A 23,094-nucleotide genomic window follows, 5' to 3' on the forward strand; every position below is an offset into this window, starting at 1 on the left:
TCTTAAAGCCTTCCAGGTGGCTCCAGGTTTGAGACACACTGATTTAGTCAAGCCCCTCCTTTAACAATTGTGAAGATCTAAGGCTCAGGGAAGTCCTAGCAGTGAGTTGATACTGAGCAAAAAAACTCTAGACCTATAGCCACGTGCTCAAGGAAGGGTCCAATTTCCAGTGCATTTTTTTCCTGTCTGGATCCTATGCTATGAGGTCAAGAGTTGAGACTGAGGATCATCTTTAGACTGAGAAAGACTGCAAGGAATTGTGAGGCCTGATGCTTCTCTGTGGTTTGGGAGCTATTGGAGAGGTTGGGATCTCAGAGCATTGCCTGCCCATTGCTGATTGGAAAGGGGACATCTCTTCACATGATATGGACCCTTTTCCAGGAGCTCTCTCCTCTCAGGAATTCTGGATTAACTCCTCTTCCAGGTATGGTGTAAGAGAGACCTCAGTACATCTGCTTTGACTGACAGACTAATTGATTAATAGTTGACTGATTGGATGATGAATTGATCAAGATAATTATTGGTTTCCTATCTTGCACGAGTTCAGTGACTGCTGTCTAAGAATTAGAAGACTTTTCTTGTTGTAGTAGACATCAATCTCTTTGAAACCAGCCTCACAGGTAGAAGGGATATAAGTCCATTTGAAAACGTGTGTCAGATTCAGTATTTGGGAGGATCCCATCATGCAAGGACCTACTAACCTGCATGCCAAAGATGGCCACAGCACCATTAAATGGCCAACACAATACTGGATTCTGTTTGAGCAGCATTTTCAGGACTTGTAGGCCAACAGGTTCAAGAAGGGGGCTGATGATGAGAAACCATAATTGTACTAGTGAATCTGATTATTACCTTTTTTAGGGGAAAATGTCTCTAACAAAAGGACCTGTTCCATCTCATGTGTAGATCACTTACCAGCATCCTCTGAAAAAGGATTCAGAAAATATTCAAAATCAATGTAATTTGTGTTGATATTTTTCTGTGGCCTAGCAAATCAAACCTGGAAGGAGAGGGTAAAACTGCTCTCTTCAAGTGAGAGATAAAAACCTGAAAACTTTACAAGGAGTGAGAGAAGACTGTGGTAAGATGGTGGAGTGGGAAATTTCAGCAATCAGTGTGCCACAAAAACATCTTTTGAACAGGCAGGAACTTTCCAAGTTATCTATTTTGTTACTCTGGAGTCTAGTGGAGAACTTTCAGCCTCCAGGAAAGGGCTGGATAAGGAAACTGGTAGATTTTGGTAAATAATTATGAATTTGCCTTCCATGAAGAGGCCAGCATCCCCATACCCTGACCTCATAGTAGGCAGCAGTGAGGATGGCAGCCCTCATTTCTGGTGTGGTTTTATTGTGCCAGGGTTGGCAATAAGGATATTGTCTTCCAAAAATGTGGGATTTGTCATCTGATGGCTCATCTCTGCTTTTGATTGCCAAAGGGCCATCACAGAAAGTGTCCATTGGTTCATGACCCACAGGCTGATGCTGCAGGGCATGGAAGAGACTTAAAGAGACAATAACTTTTTCTCCCTTCCCATTTGGGGGCAAAAATCATTTGAAAATGTCACAAACCGAGAGCTTTAGGCTTTAACATACAGAAATTCAGCAGTCCCTGATGAGTGAGAGTATTAAATTTCCAGATTTACCGCAATATAATATTTAGAATGTTCAGTTTTAACCCCAAATTACAAGATGTACAAAGAAACAGGAAAGCATGAATCATTCACAAGATTAAAAGAATTTGAGGAAAACTATCCCTGAAGTAACTTTGCAAATTTCAACTATTTTTCAAAGTTGTTAAATGAGCTGTCTTAAGTATGTTCAATGAACTAAAGAAAACCATGGACAAATAAGTAAAGGAAATCATAAAAACATGTCTAAATAATAAAAAGATGCAAATTTTAAGAAAGAACAAAACAAATTCTGGAGCTGAAAAGTACAATATAAACATTGAAATAAAAATCTCCCTTGAGTGCAGCAGAGGACCAGTGAACTTGAGAATAAGACAGTTGTGGGGTGCAAGGGTAGTTTAGTGGTAGGCTTCTTACCTGCCATGTAGGAGAGACCCAGGTTTGATTTCCAGCCTGTACTAACACTCCAACCCCCACACAAAATAAGACAACTGAAATCATCCAGACTGAGAAGTAATAAAAAAGAATGAAGAAAAGTGAATAGATCCTGAGAGATCTTTTGGATCCTATTAAACGTTCCAGCATATATATCATATGAGTCCTAGAAGGGCAAGAGAGAAAAAAGGGCATAAAAGAAAAAGTAATCAAATTATTTTTGAAAGGTGATGCAAGGCATGATAAACACATCTAAGAAGCTCGTTGACTCTTAAGTAGGTACACTCTTAAGAGTGTATATTGAAATTGTCAGAACCCGAAGGCAAAGAATTTTGAAGCATTGAGAGAGGTGATGCATCACATACAAGTGATCTTAAATAAGATTAGCAGCTCATTTCTCATCAGAAATCATTGAGATTATATGGCATCGTGTTGTCTTAGAGTCCTGAAAGAAAAGCCTGTCAACTAGGAATTCTACATCTGGCAATATTATCCTTTAACAGTGAAGGAGAAATGAAGACATTTCCAGATAGATAAGCAGAAGTTGAAGGAGTATATTACTCGAAGAACTTCCCTGCAAGAAATGCTAAAGGGAGTCCTTCAGGTGAAAATAACAGAAAACTATAGAGTAACTCAAAACCATAAAAATATATATATTGGTTCATTTATCTATATAGCTAAATATAAAAGCCTGTATTATTGCTCTTTGATTTGTAACTCTTTTTTAATGACTGTATTAGCCAGGGTTCTCTAGAGAAACAGAACCAACAAGAGATTTCTGTAAGCAGGGGATTTAGAAAAGTGTCTGATGTAAGAGTCCTAAATCTATAGTGCAAGCTGAGAGGTGGGAAATTCTGATGCAGGGTCTAGACAAACTCCACAAGAGAGTCTCTCTGGCTGAAGAAATAGTAAAAATTCTCTCTTCTCCATTAAAAGCCTTCAACTGATTGGATCAAATCCAACTGAATTAATTCTCTTGTTTGTGGAAGACACACCCTTAGTTGATCATAGATGTAATCAGTCACAGATGCAATCAACTGACTGATGATTTAATAAGCCAATCTTCTGGTTTATCAACAAGCCACAAAATATCCTTGCAGTTATGATTAGGCCAGTTGTTGCCAGACCAGACCACTGGGCCACATCACCTGGCCAAGTTGACACTTGAAACCAACTATCACCGTCTACCCCTTCTCAACTTGGCATCTATGCACATCACCTTAAGCTATACTTAATCTCTACATAGAATACAATAATAGACATATATTTGGCCTAACAATACTCAACTTTCCTGCATACAACCTGAAACACACAAAATCTCTCCAGAATAGATTGCAGGTCCTTAGGTAACATTCACTCTTTTTTTTAAATATATATACAATTTTTATTAGTTTTTAAATTTTTTAAAAAATATAACAACAAATGCAAACATTCTTAACATGATCATTCCATGCTACATATATAATCAGTAATTTACAATATCATCACATATTCATCATCATGATCATTTCTTAGAAAATTTGCATCAATTCAGAAAAAAAATAAAAAGACAACAGAAAAAAATTCATACATACTATATCTCTTACCCCTCCCTTTCATTGATCACTAGCATTTCAATCTACTAAGTTTGTTTTAGCATTTGTTCCCCCTATTATTTATTTTTATTCCATGTATTTTACTCATCTGTCAATAAGGTAGATAAAAGGAGCATCAGACACAAGGTTTTCACAATCACACGGTCACATTGTGAAAGCTATATCATTATACAATCATCTTCAAGAAACATGGCTACTGGAACACAGCTCTACATTTTCAGGCAGTTCCTTCCAGCCTCTCCATTACATCTTGACTAACAAGGTGATATCTATTTAATGCATAAGAATAACCTCTAGGATAACCTCTCAACTCTGTTTGGAATCTCTCAGCCATTGACACTTTATTTTGTCTCATTTCTCTCTTCTCCCTTTTGGTCAAGAAGGTTTTCTCAATCCGTTGACGCTGAGTCTCAGCTCATTCTCGAATTTCTGTCCCACATTGCCAGGAAGGTCCATACCCCTGGGAGTCACATCCCACATAGACAGGGGGAGGGTGGTGAGTTTGCTTGTTGTGTTGGCTGGAGAGAGAGGCCACATCTGAGCAGCAAAAGAGGTTCTCTTGGGGGTGATTCTTAGGTCTAATTTTAAGTAGGCTTGACCTATCCTTTGTGGGGTTAAGTTTCATATGAACAAACCCCAAGATTGGTGGCTCAGCCTATTGCTTTGGTTGTCCCCACTGCTTGTGAGAATATCAAGAATTCTCCACTTGGGGAAGTTGAATTTTCCCCCTTTCTTATGGTTCTACTTTGGTAGCTGCTGAAATGCAATATACCAGAAACAGAATGTTTTTTCTAAAGGGAAATCTAATAAGTTGCTAGTTTACAGTTCTAAGGCCAAGAAAATGTCCCAGTTACAACAAGGCTATAGAAATATCCAATCAAAGGCTTCCAGGGAAAGATACCCTGGTTCAAGAAGGCTGATGCAGTTCAGGGTTTCTCTCTAGTGAGAAGGCACATGATGAACACAGTCACAGTTTCTCTCTTATCTGGAAAGGCATATGGTGAACATGGTCAGGGTTCCATCTCATCTGGAAGGGCACATAGCGAACACAGTGTCATCTGCTAGCTTCTTCTCCTGGCTTCCTGTTTCATGAAGCTCCCTGGGAGGCATTTTCCTTCATATCCAAAGGTCACTGGCTGGTGGATTCTGCTTCTCGTGGCTGCATTGTTCTCTGCTCTCTCAAATCTCCTTCATTCTCCAAAATGTTTTCTCTTTTCTAGGACTCCAGAACTTATCAAGACCCACCCAAATGGGTGGAGACATGTCGTCACCTAATCCAAGCACTCTTGATTAAATCACATCTCCAGGGAGATGATCTGATTACAGTTTCAAACATACAGATTGAGTAGGGATTATTCTGCCTTTATGAAATGGGATTTTGATTAAAATATGGCTTTACTAGGGTCCATACATCCCTTCAAACCAGCACACTCACAATTCCCCCAAGGGGACTTTGCAAATACTTTTTTACTCACTGTTCAAATCACTCTGGGATTTACTGGGGCATCGCTCTGGACAAACCTACAAAATCTTATTTCCTACCCAAGGTTCTGTGTACTTATGTTGTTCAACTAACTGTCTACACAAGTTATATTAGGAAATGCACTAGTCAAATATAAATTTTGTACCAAATAAACATTTTTTGCTTTAGTCTCACACATAAATTAAAATTTTTAAATATTAATTAGCATCTATTTTCAACACCCTGCAGTATTGACATTCCTTTGTTCTTCCTCATGCCAAAACATTTTTAAATTTGTACATTTAGTCATTTTTGTTATACATTCTAGGCATTCCTAGATTATACCATCTCAGTCTTTATCATATATCTTTCTTTCTGGTTTCATTTGTGACCCCAGCCCTCCTCCCTCTATCATTCTCACATTCAGCTTCATTCAGTGTTCTAACATAGTTGTATTACAGTTAGGTAGTATTGTACTATCCATTTCTGAATTTTTACAATCAGTCCTGTTGTACAATCTCTATCCCTTCAGCTCCAGTTACCCAATATCTTACCCTATTTCTATCTCTTGATGGTCTCTGTTACCAACTGAAATTCTCCAAGTTTATTCATTAATGTCAGTTCATATCAGTGAGACCACACAGTATTTGTCCTTTTGTTTCCAGCTAATGTCACTCAGCATAATGCCCTTAAGGTCCATCCATGTTGTTACAGACTTCATAAGTTTATTCTGTCTTAGAGCTGCATAATATTCCATCATATGTATATACCACAGTTTGTTTAGCCACTCGTCTGTTGATGGACATTTTGGCTGTTTCCATCTCTTTGCAATTGTAAATAATGCTGCTATAAACATTGGTGTGCAAATGTCCATTTGTGTCCTTGCCCTCATGTCCTCTGAGTAGATACCTAGCAGTGGTATTGCTGGGTCATATGGCAATTCTATACTTAGCTTGCTGAGGACCCACCAAACTGCCTTCCAGAGCAGTTATACCATTGGACATTTCTACCAACAGTGGATAAGTGTGCCTCTTTCTCCACATCCTCTCCAGCACTTATTGTTTTCTGTTTTATTGATAATGGCCATTCTGGTGAGTGTGAGATGCTATCTCATTGTGGTTTTGATTTGCATTTCCCTAATAGCCAGGGAAGTTGAGCATCTTTTCATGTGCCTTTTGGCCATTTGTATTTCCTCTTCTCAGAAGTGTCTGTTCAAGTCTTTTGCCCATTTTGTAATTGGGTTGTCTGTCTTTTTGTTGTTGAGTTGAACAATCTCTTTATATATTCTGGATACTACACCTTTATCTGATATATTGTTTCCAAATATTCTCTCCCATTGTCTAGGCTGTCTTTTTACTTTCTTTTTTTTTTTTTTCACATGGGCAGGCACCGGAAATTGAACCCGGGTCCTCTGGCATGGCAGGCAAGCATTCTTGCCTGCTGAGCCACCATGGCCCGCCCTCTTTTTACTTTCTTGATGAAGTTCTCTGATGCACAAAAGTGTTTAATTTTGAAGAATTACCATTTATTTATTTATTTATTTATTTATTTATTTCAATGCTCATACTTTGGGTGTAAGATCTAGGAAGCCACCTCCTATTATAAGATTTATAAGATATTTTTCTATATTTTCTTCTAACAGTTTTATGGTCTTTGATCTAATGTTTAGGTCTTTGATCCATTTTGAGTTAATTTTTGTATAGGGTATGAGATATGGATCCTCTTTCATTCTTTTGCATATGGATATCCAGTTTTTGAGGCACCATTTATTGAAGAGACTATTCTGTCCCAGGTGAGTTGGCTTTACTGCCTTACCAAAGATTAATTGTCCATAGATGAGAGGGTCTATATCTGTACACTCTATTCGATTCCATAAGTTAGTGTATCTATCTTTATGCCAGTAGCATGCTTGTTTTGACTATTGTAGCTTCATAATATGCCTTAAAGTCAGGTAGCGTGAGACCTCCAACTTCATTTTTCTTTCTTAGGATGCTTTTAGCTATTCAGGGCATCTTGACCTTCCAGATAAATTTGGTTATTGGTTTTTCTATTTCTGAAAAGTAAGTTTTGGGGATTTTAATTGGTATTGCATTGAATCTCTAAATCTATTTAGGTAGAATTGACATCTTAACTTTATTTAGTCTTCCAATCCATGAATACGGTATGCCCTTCCATCTTTTTAGGTCTTCTGTGATTTCTTTTAACAATTTCTTGTAGTTTTTTTGTATAGGTCTTTTGTCTCTTTAGTTAAATTTATTCCTAAATATTTTATTCTTTTGGTTGCAATTGTGAATGGAATTTTTTTCTTGATTTTCCCCTCAGATTGTTCATTACTAATGTATAGAAACACTACGGATTTTTGAGTGTTGATCTTGTAGCCTGCCACTTTGCTGTACTCATTTATTAGCTCTAGTAGTTTTGCTGTGGATTCTTTGGGGTTTTTGACATATGGTATCATATAATCTGCAAAGAGTGAGAATTTTACTTCTTTTCCAATTTTGATGCCTTGTATTTCTTCTTCTTGTCTAATTGTTGTGGCTAGAACTTCTAACACGATGTTGAATAACAGTGGTGATAGTGGACATCCTTGTCTGTTTCCTGATCTTAGAGGGAACGTTTTCAGTTTTTCCCCATTGAGGATGATGTTAGCTGTGAGTTTTTCATATATTCTCTTTATCATGTTGAGGAAGTTCCCTTCTATTCCTATCCTTTTAAGTGTTTTCAGCAAGAAAAGATGTTGAATTTTGTCAAATGCCTTTTCTGCATCAATTGAGATGATCATGTGGTTTTTCTGCTTTGATTTGTTGATATTGTATATTACATTAATTGATTTTTTTTATGTTGAACCGTCCTTGCATATCTGGGATGAATCCTATTTGGTCATGGTGTATAATTATTTTACTGTGCTGCTGGATTCAATTTGTTAAAATTTTGTTGAGGATTTTTGCGTCTATATTCATTAGAGAGATTGGTCCATAGTTTTCTTTTCTTGTAAATCTTTGCCTGGCTTTGGTATGAGGGTGATGTTGGCTTTGTAGAAGAAGTTAGGTAGCTTTCCCTCCTCTTCAATTTTTTTTTGAAGAGTTTGAGCAGGATTGGTACTAATTCTTACCATTTTGCTGTTTCGATTTTATATGTCATATCTAATTTTTCTTCTTTTTACCTTTACTGATAGTCTTCATTTCTACACTCTTCTCCACACCTCACTCTCCTATGTTTTCATATCTGTCTCTAGTATTCCCTTTAGTGTTTCTTGCAGAGTCAGTCTCTTGGTCACAAATTCTCTTAGAGATTTTTTTGTCTGAAAATATTTTAATTTCTCCCTCATTTTTGAAGGACAGTTTTGCTGGATATAGAATTCTTGGTTGGCAGTTTTTCTCTTTTAGTAATTTAAATATATCATCTCACTGTCTTCTCGCCTCCATGGTTTCTCCTGAGAAATCTATGCATAGTCTTATTAGGCTTCCCTTGAATGTGATGGATTGCTTTTCTCTTGCTGCTTTCAAGACTCTCTTTTTCTCTTTGATATCTGACTTTCTGATTAGTATGTGTCTTGGAGTACATCTATTTGGATGTATTCTGTTTGGGGCATGCTGCACTTCTTGGATGTGTAGTTTTAAGTCTTTCATAAGAGTTGGGAAATTTTCAGTGATAATTTCCTCCATTAGTTTTCCCCATCCTTTTCCCTTCTCTTCTCCTTCTGGGACACCAACAACATGTATATTCATGTGTTTCATGTTGTCATCCAATTCCCTGAGTCCCTGCTCATATTTTTCCATTCTTTTCCCTACATTTTCTTTTGCTTGTCAGATTTCAGATGTTCGGTGCTCCAGTTCACTAATCCTATATTCTGCTTCTTGAAATCTGAGATTGTAGGTTTCCATTGTTTTTTTTTTTTTCATCTCTTCTACCGTGCCTTTCATTCCCATAAGTTCTGTGATTTGTCTTTTCAGACTGTTGATTCCTTCTTTTTGTTTATTCCTTGCCTTTTTAATATCCTCCCTCAACTCGTTGATTTGATTTTTGATGAGGTTTTCCATGTCTGTTTGAACATTCTGAATTGATTATTTCAACTCCTGTATCTCATCTGAATTGTTGGTATATTCCTTTTCTGGGCCATATCTTCAATTTTCCTACTGTGATTCATTATTTTTTACTGGCATCTAGGCATTTAATTACCTTAATTAATTTATTCTGGAGATTGTTTTCACTTCTTTTACCTAAGATTTTCTTGCTGGATGACTTTGTTGTCTATCTGTTCTTTGAAATTTAGCTGAGCTTATTCTGGTTTTTGCTTAGGTTTTGTTTAACAGATCAGAATTTTTCAGTTCTTGTTTTCTTGTTTCTTCCTCCCCCCCCCCCCTTAGGAGGGTCTACTTAAGTATTACAGCCCCCAGCCAGATTTTCCCAGACCAAACTGGGCCTCCTCTCAGGAGGAAAGAGTCACCTGTGTCAGTTTTCCCTGAGGGTGATTCCCAGCAGATTGAATGGCTTTCCTATGAAGCCTCTGGGCTCTCCATTTTTCCTATCCTGCCCTGTATGTGGTGCTTATCTGCCTGCAGATCCCACCAGGATACGGTGATGTGATACCTTTAACTTCAGCTGACTCTCCCTGCTGGGGGCGTGGTGGAGACAGAGGAGAGGTTGTAGGCTGGCTTTAATGGCTTCAATTCTCCAGCCCCTGGGGTCTGAATTCCTTTAGGGAGGCAATCCACCTGAGCTGGGCCCCAGTTCTCTACTAGGGAAGGCAGAGGCTCCAGACAAGCTCTCATACAAGCTTGTTTCTGCCTATGCCTGGGGCAGTTGGAGCCTGAGAAGCCCTGCTGCTGTATCCAAAGGCAGTCAGGCTGTGGAAACACAGCCACAAAAAAGAAAGAGAAAATTCCTTCTCAGAGCAGGACCCCCATTCCTCGGCTTTGCCAATGAAGAGCATAAGTTGGTATGTTGCCTTGTATGCCTTCAGATCCTATGTGCCCCCTCCTTTTCTTCAGGGCCCAGACCCTTTCAAGTATTATGTGCTATCCAATCCAAAAAACCTGTTTCTTTTTTTCTATTTTTCTGTTTCTGTTAGCCCTGCCCCTTTGGCACCAGGGCAAAAATCAACAACCTCTGCTTTGACTCAAGGTTCAGCTGAACTGGGGCCCTATGTTTAGTAGTCAGAATTTGTGAATTAATTCCACAATTGGAGATTAGTTGTGCTCAGCCCCTGCTGCTAGTAAAGTCCCTTTCCTTTCCCCTCTGTGAAGCAGCCTGTGGGGGAGGGGTACCAGCTGCCATGGCTTGGGGAACTCATAGTTCTGGGTGGTCTCACAGCCAGTCCAGCTGGTCCAGACTGGTGTACGCTGTGTGTCCGGTCACTGACTTGGCCCCTGTAGTTGTTCTGTACTGTTCCTGGCTATTTAGTAGCTGCTTTGGGGGACGAACTAAATCCCACACCTTTCAAGCCACCGTCTTGGCTCTCAGGAGGACATTAACTCTTAAGTTTGATATCCTGTAAGTTAAATAACATGAACAATACCATTTATGTCATATGGTAAGAAGAAAACAAGATATTTGCTTTATGTACAAATACAAATATACTCATAACAAACCAGGAGGAAATATTCATATAATGGTAATCCCTGTTTCTGTAACTGTGGCCATAGCTCATATTTATCACTACCTTCTTCCACTACCTATTCCATGTTCCCTTTACTCCCTGCAGGCACTTTGCCTAATGGGGTGACCCAAAACTTCATTCCTGAAGTTTCTGGGCCATTGATAGTACTGCCTAGATTGGGTTGTTACAATTTTCCATTGAATTTCATCACAGGGCATGGTAGTATTAATAGATACCCTAGGGGATCTCCTGTGTTCCAGGAAAGCATTTCTTTAAGTCCATTGTGTAGTTGCAGTCCTTTTATCCCTTGATAACCAGGATCAGTTACCCCAGCCAGTAAAGTAATCCTCTTCCCTGCTGATTAAGAGGCATGAGAAGTCCAAAGTGGGCAGGTGGCAGTCTTACCTTCCAATTCAATGAAATTATTCTTGTATCTCTTGGTAGGAGTACTTCTCCTTCTGGAACTAAGACCTATAGACAAGCAGAGCTTAATGTTTCAGGGACAGGAACAAAAATTTTTCTAGTGGATCACTAGGGTTGATAGTGAGTGGTGTTACACTCTTTCCACCTCTTGATTCCTGGACCTGTGAGTCCGGGCTATGGGACAAACAGCACCATGGACTGGATGCTGATTCAGAGCATATACAGCTCCTGGATAATATTGCCCCAGCCCTGCAAAGGATTGCCACCTAGTTTGCACCATAATTGGTCTTCAAAAAGCCATTTCACTGTTCTATCAACACAGCTGTATCTAGATGATGGGGAACATGTTAAGACCGGAGAATTCCATAAGCATATGCCCATTCCTGCATTTCATTTTCTGTGAAGAGGGTTCCTTGATCAGAAGCAATGCTGTGTGGAATACCATGATGGTGGATTAAGGCATTCTTTAAGTCTATGTGCTGGGAATTCCCTGGAGAACAGAGGAGTAGAAGGGGCACTGCCCCGGATTAAGAAACAATAGACACAAGAAGCTAGTTAAGTGGGGTCAGGGGACTCAAGCTCATCAGGAGCAAGAGCCCCAAATATATTGACGTCCACATATTTATTGTGCTTTTACATGGGAACTGCTTTAGGGAGTATAATCAAAGTAAGATTATTTAAAAATATCTGTCATGCCTGCAAAGCTGCAAAGTTTGGTTTCCAGCTCCTAGTCCCAGGAACCATTTGTTTCTTATCAGAATGCTCTCTATTCAGGTCTCTTCAGGCTGAGTCAGCGTCCTTGAGAACATTTGCTTCAGTGGTTTTCCACATCAGCCAAGCATGGTGTTCCAATGCTCATGCCCTTAGCTGACAGCCAACCACTCGAGCCCTCAGAGAACTGTCTCCAACATCCATGGATGGTAGTTTTGGTGGAAGTATTGCGTGCAGGGAAGGCAGACCCATATCCAGAGTATGTGTCTATTCCAATTAGAACAAATCACTTCCCCTTCCATGGTGGAAGTGATCCAAAATAATCAACCTGCCACCAGATGGCAGGCTAATCACCTCAGGGAATGATGCCATATTGGGAAGAGTGTGGGTCTCTGCTGCTGGCAGATTGGAAACTCAGCAGTGGTTGTAGCCAGGTTGGCCTTGGTGAGTAGAAGTCCATCCCTACCACTATGCCCACTTTGTTCATGAGCCCATTTGACAATGGCAAGGGGCAAAGAGGATGACTTGCATCCACAGAATAGGTCATCTCATCCACTTGATTATTAAAACCTTCCACTTCTGAAGTCACTGTCCAGTGAGCATTCACATGGGAAACAAATATCTTCATGTTTTCTGCTCATTCAGAAAAGTCTATCCACATACCTCTTCCCCAGACCTCTTTGTCACCAATTTTCCAAGCATGGTCCTTCAGAGTCTCTGACTATGCAGCCAGACCATTAGCAACAGCCCATGAGTCAGTATACATATGCACTTCTTGAAAGTTCTTCTTCCAAGTAAAATGAACATCCAGGTGCACTGCTCGAAGTTCTGCCCACTGGGAGGATTTCCCCTCACCACTGTCCTTCAAGGATACCCCAGAAAGGGATTGTAGTGCTGCAGCTGTCCACTTTCAGATGGTACTTGCATATCGTGCAGAACCATCTGTAAACCAGGCCCAAGTTTTCTCTTTCTCAGTCAATTGATTGTAAGGAACCCCCCAAGAGGCCATAGCTCTGGGCTGATAAAGAGAAGTTAATGTGGCAGGAGTGGGGGCCATGGCATTTGGACCACTTCCTCATATAACTTACTTGTGCCTTCAGGACCTGCTTGGGCCCTATCTTTATATACCATTTCCATTTTAGGATGGAGTGCTGCTGTGCACACCCAGCTTTTTGGCTTGGTGGGTTAGATAACACCCAGTTCATGATAGGCAACTCAAGTAATTTGGTGGCCATGGTTAAGTGTTCATTGGCAGGCCAAAAGCTGTTTCTCAAAAGAAGAGTAGTTATTTGCAGAGGATGGCAAAGCTTTCTTTCAAAATCATAAGGGTCTGTTTCGTGATTCCCCTAAAGGGCCTGTCAAAGGCTCCAGACAGCATCTCTACTTGCCACCAATACCTCCAGCACCATTGGATCTGCTGGATCCTATGGCCCAGGTGGCAGAGCAGTTTGCATGGAAGCCTGTACCTGTGACAAAGCCTCCTCTTGTTCTGGTCCCCATTTAAAACTGGCAACTTTTCTCATCACTTAGTAAATGGGCCAGAATAGCATACCCAAATGAGAAATATTTTGTCTCCAAAATCCAAGAGGCCAACTAGGCATTGTGCCTTTTGTTTGGTCATAGGAGGGGCCAGATGCAACAGCTTATCCATTACCTTAGAAGGGATATCTTGACATGCCCCGTGCTACTGGACACCTAGAAATTTCACTGAGGTGAAAGGCCCTATATTTTTGTTGGATTTATCTTCCATCCCCGGCACACAAATGCCTTGCCAATAAGTCTAGAATAGTTGCTGCTTCTCACTAGGTCCAGTCAACATGATATCATGAATATAATGGACCAGCATGATGTCATGTTGGAGGAAAAAATGATCAAGTTTCTTGCAGACAAGATTATGACAGTGCTGGTGATTTGATATACCCCTCAGGTAGGACAGTGAAGGTATATCGCTGACCTTGCCAGCTAACAACAAATCATTTCTGCTGGTCCTTACAAACAGCTACTGAGAAAAAAAGCATTTTCCAGATCAATAGCTGCAAATCAGGTACCAGGGGATATATTGATTTGCTCAAGCAATGATACCACGTCTGGAATTGCAGCCATAATTGGAGTCACTACCTCATTAAGTTTTCTGTAATCTACTGTCATCCTCCAAGACCCATCTGTTTTCTGTACTGGCCAAATAGGAGAGTTGAATGGGGATGTATTGGGAATCACCACCCCTGCATCCTTCAAGTCCTTGGGAATGGATCCCTCCAGGAATCCAAGATTGCTTTCAATTTGCTATTTTTCTGGTAGGGGCAGTTCTAATGGCTTCCACTTGGCCTTTCCTGCCATAATAGCCCTCACACCAACAATTCAGGGAACCAGTGTGGAGATTCTGCCAGTTGCTGAGTATACCTATTCCAATTATGCATTTTGGAACTGGGGAAATAAGCATAGAATGGGTCCAGGGATCCACTGGACCCACTGTGAGATAGATCTGAGCTAAAATTCCAACAATTATCTGACCTCTATAAGCCCCTACTCTGACTGGTGGACCAGAGTGACATTTTGGGTCTCCTAGAACTAGTATCACTTCTGAGCCAGTGTCTAGTAGTCCACAAGCTATCTTATCATTTTCTTTTCCCCAGTGCACCATTACCCTGGGAAAAGACCATAGGTCTCCTTAGGGAAGGTTGCAAGGAAGGTTGATTTGGGACAATATAATAGAGACCTTCTGTAAGGATACCTGGCTTTCCCTTCATTTAAAGGGCTCTGGGTTTGTAAACTGTCTCAAGTCTGGGAATTGATTAAGTGGTCTTAACTATTGTTGTAATCCAAATTAGACTTCTGTTCATTTGACCTAGAACTCTTCTGCCTATACAGGCTATGCTGGTTTGAAACTGTTGTGTACCCCAGAAAAGCCATGTTCTTTAATACTGATTCAGTATTGCTGGGTAGGATATTCGGATAAGTTGTTTCCATGGAGGTGTGACCCACCCAATTGTAGATGGTACATTTTGATTAGGTGGTTTCCATGGAGACATCTCCCCACCCATTCAAGGTAGGGTTGCTTACTGGAATTCTTTAAGAGGGAACCATTTTGAAAAAATCTTTAGAGCCCACAGAGACAGAGATCTTTGGAGATGCAGGAGGAAAACATCCCTAGGGAAGTCCTTTGAAATAAGCCAGGAGAGAAAGCCTAGCAGATGATACCATGTGCTTCCCCAGCTGACAGTGGTGCCCAGAAGCCAGAGACCCCAGCAGATGCCAGCCATGTGCCTTCCCAGCTGACAGAAGTGTTCCAGACCCATTGGCCTTTCTTGACTCAAGGTATTTTTACCTGGATTCCTTAGTTTGGACATTTTTAAAGCTTTAGAACTGTAAAGTTGCAATGTAATAAATTCCTTTTTTAAAGGGATATTTTATCCTGTTTTATTACATTCCGGCAGTTTTAACAAACAAAACACAGGTCAAAGAAGAGTTTAGGAGACTGCCCATCTATTTTACTTCTAGGTGCTCCCTGATCTAGTAGCTAGTGCCATAGGTCAGATTATTATTATTTTTTTATGATGTTAAGTGTTATTTATTTTTTCCTAATTCTCTGACATTGAAAAGTGATTGTCAGCAAAAAACACATTTAATAATAAAGTCCCTAATCATTAGGTAGTTTTAGTGAACCAAACTCTGTTATTTCCCCAATACCATTTTTCTCTTTCTCATTTATAAATTGTTGAAAATCATGACATAGTAACAACAATAGCCTCTTGTAGTTGTGTAAGAAGAAGAAATTTAAATATTGAAAGATTTTAAAGCACTATTAGAAGGTATTTGTAACTTAGTTCTGATTAAATGCTGGGAAATAACTGTGATTATGGATTTTCAATAATGTCTTTTTTTGCACTGTGTAGTATTAAAGTGGCATTATTCTTACTAAAATGGCAATCACTAAACAGAACCAGTTATCAGTAAAACCAATTTCAAGAGAGAGAGGCAAGTTAGTGCCTGATTATTCACGTTAAATAAAGTAATGGCATTCTCTTTTTGATGCTTGCCTGAATTAAGGAAATATAGTCTTCAGGTCAGATTATTTTGACTGCTGCTTTGAGTCTACTGTCCATTCGGGTGGCCACACCCACCTTGTCCATGACGATTAACTGTTGCCATATGGCTTCTGCCAACCTGGGATATGATCTTCCCCATTGTGTTTAAGGATTCCAGCTCATTTACAGCAGTTCCCACAGTAATATCTGACCTACAAAGAAGGGCAACTACAGAGTTCTTCAGGGACAATGGAGTTAGTCTCACAAATTTATTCCTCAAATGTCTGGTAAAAGGTATTTCTACTGGACATTCCTGGGGTGTGTGTGCAGGTCTTCCATGATAAGTCCATTCTAGCATTCCAGTGTCTCTAAGCCTTTGGATCCCCTCATCTACATTATACCAGGGCAGTTCTGGCATTTCAACCTCAGGTAATGTCAGCCACCTTTGATCCATGTTTTAGTCAACCACACAAACTAACTGTTAATGTCCTTTCTAACCCCTCAAGCTAAAACACTGAATGCAGAATCTCTGCTTAGTGGGCCTTATCAATAAATTCAGCCTGATTCAACTTTATATTTCTCCCACCGTTATTCCTCTCCCTTAATATCCATTCCCACATATATTCCCTTATTTCTGCCCATATGAATTGGAAAACTCTTGCAGTTCTTTTGGAGTATAGCTTACCTCCTTATGGGTCACACTTTGTTCCTCACCTTTTGGGGCCTCTTGGGACTTTAGTTTAGTTATAGGTTATTCTAGTTTGCTAGCTGTCAGAATGCACTATATCAGGAATGGAACAACTTTTAAAAAGGGGAATTTAAAAAGTTGCTAGTTTACAGTTCTAAGGCTGTGAAATTGTCCAAATTAAAACAAGTCTATAGAAATGTCCAATCTAAGGCATCCAGGAAAAGTATCTTGGTTCAAGAAGGCTGATGACATTCAGCATTTCTCTCTTAGCTGGAAGGGCACATGGCAAACATGGCAGCATCTGTTAGCTTTCTTTCCAGGCCTCTTGCTTCATGAAGCTCCCTGGGAGGTGTTTTCCTTCTTTATCTCCAAAGGCTGCTGGCTGGGGGACTCTGTGGTTCTCTCAGAGTCCTTCTCTTGTGGTTCTGCAGCTTTCTCCTCATTCTCAAAAGGAACTCTCTCCAAAATGTCTCCTCTTTTATAGTTTTCTAACAAACTAATCAAGACCCACGTAGAATGGGTGGAGAGAGTCTCCATCTAGTTAAGTTTAATACCTGCAATTGATTGAGTCACATCTCCATGGAGATAACCTAATCAAGCTTCAACCTATAGTACTGAATAGGGATTAGAAGAAACCATTGCTCCCACAAGATTGATTAGGACTAAAACTTGGTTTTTCTAGGGTACATAAATCCTTTCAAACCAGCACATAGGTCTTGAAGAAAAGAGGGGTGGTGGGGGTGGGTCATGAATAGAATTAGAAGTATCTTTCAAGCCAGTTACCTCAGGGCATTCTGTTGTGGTTTCATCTGGTGAAACAAGATTGATCTGTCCAGACAGTGTAGTAAGGGCTGTTCCCCAAGGGGAGGTTGTTACAGGTTTAGCAGGCACTTTATGGATAATCTCTGTAGGTGGAGGTTGGATGGCAGACTCCTCAGGGTGGACTGTAGACTGGGAAACTCTTTCCTAAGGGCAAGCTGGAGGTGAAGTGGCTGTTTCCTCAGTACAGACCATTACCTCTATTTAGCCAAGACTCAGCAGAATCCAGTTTCCATGTCCCCATTGCTATCATTATCAACTCATATTTTCCCATTCCAATTTTCAGGATCCCATTCCTTTCCAATTAGGAAAGGAAATAAGATTTTCTTTCAGGACACACATAGAAACTTTTACATCTTTCATATGGTGTTTAAGTTGCAAATTTGAAGCCTTCAGCTTATCCGTTTCCCTCATAACTGTATCCAGCATATCTAAGAACAATCAGCCAACATTATTATTCCTCTTAACTCCACAAAACTCTGTTAAGGTGTCAAAAGCATACAATTAGAATCAAATGGTGATATTTTATGTATCTGTATTGCCAACTCATGTCATGGGCTGTTGGTGTCATCTTGATTATTGGAAATAGAGTCATTAGTGCCTTTGAGACTAATCAGAGTAGAAAACCAAACACAAAAACCCATTTTTTAGATTCTGTTTCTCAAGAACCACTTCACATACCCAGTTGTATTAGTGTTCTCTAGAGAAACAGAACCCACGGGGTGTCTGTAAATAGGAGATTTATAAGAGTGTCTCATGCAATCACAGGAATGCAAGAGTACCAAATCCATAGGGTAGGTGGCGAGGCTGGCAACTTTGATGAAGGATCTAGACGAACTCCACAGGAGAGACTCACTGGCTGAAGAAAAGCAAAAATTCTCTGTTCTCCCTTAAAAGTCTTCAACTGATTGAAATAAATCCAACTGATTGGGTTCTCTGTACAGTCAACACCCTTAGGTGATCATAGATGTAATCAGACACAGATGCAATCAACTGACTGATGATTTAATAAACCAGCCTTCGTTTCTCTGCCGGCGGCGCTCCGCCGCCATCTAGCCCTCCTCTTCCCCCTTCTCTGCCGGTGCTCCCGCCGCCATCTAGCCCTCTTCTTCCTCTTTCTGTGCCGGCGCTCCCGCCGCCATCTAGCCCTCCTCTTCCCCCTTCTCCGCCGGTGCTCCCTCCGCCATCTAGCCCTCCTCTTCCCCCTTCTCCGCCGGCGCTCCCGCTGCCATCTAGCCCTCCTCTTCTTCTTTCTCCGCCGGCGCTCCCGCCGCCATCTAGCCCTCCGCTTCCCCCTTCTCCGCCGGCGCTCCCGCCACCATCTAGCCCTCCTCTTCCTCTTTCTCCACCGGCGCTCCCGCCGCCATCTAGCCCTCCTCTTCCCCCTTCTCTGCCAGCGCTCCCGCCGCCATCTAGCCCTCCGCTTCCCCCTTCTCTGCCGGCGCTCCCGCCGCCATCTAGCCCTCCTCTTCCTCTTTCTCCACCGGCGCTCCGCCGCCATCTAGCCCTCCTCTTCCCCCTTCTCTGCTGGCGCTCCCGCCGCCATCTTGCCCTTCTTTTTCCCCTTCTGCTCCAGTGGCGCTCCATCCGCCATCTTATCCTTCCCTTTCTCCTCCTACTCCAGTGGCTCTCCAACCACCACTGTGCCCTCTTCTGCCTTCACCGGCTCCTCTGCCACCGTCCTCGACAGCCTTGCCATCCTCACCTTTCCTCCTCCAGAACAGCTACTAGGGGAGTAGAAACGATACAGAACAGCTCCCAGAGCCACGACAGAGATCAAAAAGACAGCGTACCCCATCCTGGAATGGCTGACTTGCTGGGAGAACCTGCTCCAGTGAGATTGCCGAGGGGCGCGGGCTTCCCCGGGCGGGGTGGCAAGCGGCCGGAGTCCCTCCCCTCCTCCTTCCCAGGCCAGCTGGCAGAATTGGGCAGGCAGTCCCCTCAAGCCATGGTGGCTGGCGCCCCCACCACGCGCGGCCCCCCCGGACCAACTGAGAGAATTGGATCGGAAATCCCCAGGCTGCGGAGAACAGTGACCGGGGGATCCCTTCCAAACACGTGACTCCCCGGTCCGGCTGGGAATGGTGCACTCTCCCGGGCCGCAGCGGCTGGCGCCTTCCCGCCACGCTTGGCGCCCCGGGCCGACAAGGATATTTGGACAGGTGCTCTCCCGGGCTGCGGCAGCCGGCGACCCTCCCCGCGTTCGGACCCCCGGGCCGGCGGGCACTCTTCCAAGCCGCTTCGGCTCCCGAACCTCCCCCACAGTGAGAGTTTTCCAAAGTTAAAGGACCCACAGCACCTTTTACTTGTGGGACCCGCAGACAAATGTGTGCCACGAGTGCCACCTACTGGGCAGGATAAGAAAAACAGAACCCAGAGATTTCACAGAAAAATCTTTTAACCTGTTGGGTCCAACACCCAGGGAAATCTGACTAAATGCCCAGACGCCAGCAGAAGATAACAGATCACGCTCAGAAAATTGAAAATATGGCCCAGTCAAAGGAACAAACCAATAGTTCAAATGAGATACAGGAGCTGAGACAACTAATGCTGAATATACAAACAGAAATGGAAAACCTCTTCAAAAACGAAATCGATAAATTGAGGGAGGACATGAAGAAGACATGGGCTGAACAAAAAAAAAAGAAATAGAAAAACTGAAAAAACAAATCACAGAACTTATGGAAGTGAAGGATAAAGTAGAAAACATGGAAAAAACAATGGATACCTACAATGATAGATTTAAAGAGACAGAAGATAGAATTAGTGATTTGGAGGATGGAGCATCTGAATTCCAAAAAGAAACAGAAAAAAAGAACGGAAAAATTTGAACAGGGTATCAGGGAACTCAAGGACAATATGAACCACACAAATATACATGTTGTGGGTGTCCCAGAAGGAGAAGAGAAGGGAAAAGGAGGAGAAAAACTAATGGAAGAAATTATCACTGAAAATTTCCCAACTCTTATGAAAGACCTAAAATTACAGATCCAAGAAGTGCAGCGCACCCCAAAGAGATTAGACCCAAATAGGCATTCTCCAAGACACTTACTAGTTAGAATGTCAGAGGTCAAAGAGAAAGAGAGGATCTTGAAAGCAGCAAGAGAAAAACAATCCATCACATACAAGGGAAACCCAATAAGACTATGTGTAGATTTCTCAGCAGAAACCATGGAAGCTAGAAGACAGTTGGATGATATATTTAAATTACTAAAAGAGAAAAACTGCCAACCAAGACTCATATATCCAGCAAAATTGTCCTTCAAAAATGAGGGAGAAATTAAAACATTCTCAGACAAAAAGTCACTGAGAGAATTTGTGACCAAGAGACCAGCTCTGCAAGAAATACTAAAGGGAGCACTAGAGTCAGAACCGAAAAGACAGAAGAGAGAGGTATGGAGAAGAGTGTAGAAAGAAGGAAAATCAGATATGATATATATAATACAAAAGGCAAAATGGTAGAGGAAAATATTATCCAAACAGTAATAACACTAAATGTTAATGGACTGAATTCCCCAATCAAAAGACATAGATTGGCAGAATGGATTAAAAAACAGGATCCTTCTATATGCTGTCTACAGGAAACACATCTTAGACCCAAAGATAAACATAGGTTGAAAGTGAAAGGTTGGGAAAAGATATTTCATGCAAATAACAACCAGAAAAGAGCAGGAGTGGCTATACTAATATCCAACAAGTTAGACTTCAAATGTAAAACAGTTAAAAGAGACAAAGAAGGACACTATATACTAATAAAAGGAACAATTAAACAAGAAGACATAACAATCATAAATATTTATGCACCGAACCAGAATGCCCCAAAATACGTGAGGAATACACTGCAAACACTGAAAACGGAAATAGACACATATACCATAATAGTTGGAGACTTCAATTCCCCACTCTCATCAATGGACAGAACATCTAGACAGAGGATCAATAAAGAAATAGAGAATCTGAATATTACTATAAATGAGCTAGACTTAATAGACATTTATAGGACATTACATCCCACAACAGCAGGATACACCTTTTTCTCAAGTGCTCATGGATCATTCTCAAAGATAGACCATATGCTGGGTCACAAAGCAAGTCTTAACAAATTTAAAAAGATTGAAATCATACACAACACTTTCTTGGATCATAAAGGAATGAAGTTGGAAATCAATAATAGGCGGAGTGCCAGAAAATTCACAAATACGTGGAGGCTCAACAACACAGTCTTAAACAACGAGTGGCTCAAAGAAGAAATTGCAAGAGAAATTAGTAAATACCTCGAGGCGAATGAAAATGAAAACACAGCATATCAAAACTTATGGGATGCAGCAAAGGCAGTGCTAAGAGGGAAATTTATTGCCCTAAATGCCTATATCAGAAAAGAAGAAAAGGCAAAAATGCAGGAATTAACTGTCCACTTGGAAGAACTGGAGAAAGAACAGCAAACTAATCCCAAAGCAAGCAAAAGGAAAGAAATAACAAAGATCAGAGCAGAAATAAATGAAATTGAAAACAATAGAGAAAATCAATAAGACCAGAAGTTGGTTCTATGAGAAAATCAATAAGATTGATGGGCCCTTAGCAAGATTGACAAAAAGAAGAAAAGAGAGGATGCAAATAAATAAGATCAGAAATGGAAGAGGAGACATAACTACTGACCTCACAGAAATAAAGGAGGTAATAACAGGATACTATGAACAGCTTTATGCTAATAAATACAACAATTTAGATGAAATGGACGGGTTCCTGGAAAGACATGAACAACCAACTTTGACTCAAGAAGAAATAGGTGACCTCAACAAACCAATCACAAGTAAAGAAATTGAATCAGTCATTCAAAAGCTTCCTAAAAAGAAAAGTCCAGGACCAGACGGCTTCACATGTGAATTCTACCAAACATTCCAGAAAGAATTAGTACCAACTCTCCTCAAACTCTTTTAAAAAATCGAAGTGGAGGGAGAACTACCTAATTCATTCTATGAAGCCAACATCACCCTCATACCAAAACCAGGCAAAGATATTACAAAAAAAGAAAACTACAGACCAATCTCTCTAATGAATATAGATACAAAAATCCTCAATAAAATTCTAGCAAATCGTATCCAGCAACACATTAAAAGAATTATACATCATGACCAAGTAGGATTCATCCCAGGTATGCAAGGATGGTTCAACATAAGAAAATCAATTAATGTAATACACCCTATCAACAAATCAAAGCAGAAAAATCACATGATCATCTCAATTGATGCAGAGAAGGCATTTGACAAGATTCAACATCCTTTCCTGTTGAAAACACTTCAAAAGATAGGAATACAAGGGAACTTCCTTAAAATGATAGAGGGAATATATGAAAAACCCACAGCTAATATCATCCTCAATGGGGAAAAATTGAAAACTTTCCCCCTAAGATCAGGAACAAGACAAGGATGTCCACTATCACCACTATTATTCAACATTATGTTGGAGGTTCTAGCCAGAGCAATTAGACAAGAAAAAGAAATACAAGGCATCAAAATTGGAAAGGAAGAAGTAAAACTATCACTGTTTGCAGACGATATGATACTATACGTCGAAAACCCAGAAAAATCCACAACAAAACTACTAGAGCTAATAAATGAGTACAGCAAGGTAGCAGGTTACAAGATCAACATTCAAAAATCTGTAGCATTTCTATACACTAGTAATGAACAAGCTGAGGGGGAAATCAAGA

The 23,094-nt window shown here is 40.8% G+C and overlaps 1 protein-coding gene across 5 annotated transcripts in view; it reads left to right on the forward strand.

Annotated features, from left to right (window-relative positions):
• C17H2orf92 (chromosome 17 C2orf92 homolog) overlaps positions 1-23,094 on the forward strand; it is a 432,030-nt gene that overhangs the window by 330,733 nt on the left and 78,203 nt on the right. The gene's annotated exons all lie outside the window — the stretch shown is intronic.

This window comes from Tamandua tetradactyla, chromosome 17 (assembly GCF_023851605.1).
Source record: "Tamandua tetradactyla isolate mTamTet1 chromosome 17, mTamTet1.pri, whole genome shotgun sequence".
NCBI classification, from domain to species: domain Eukaryota; kingdom Metazoa; phylum Chordata; class Mammalia; order Pilosa; family Myrmecophagidae; genus Tamandua; species Tamandua tetradactyla.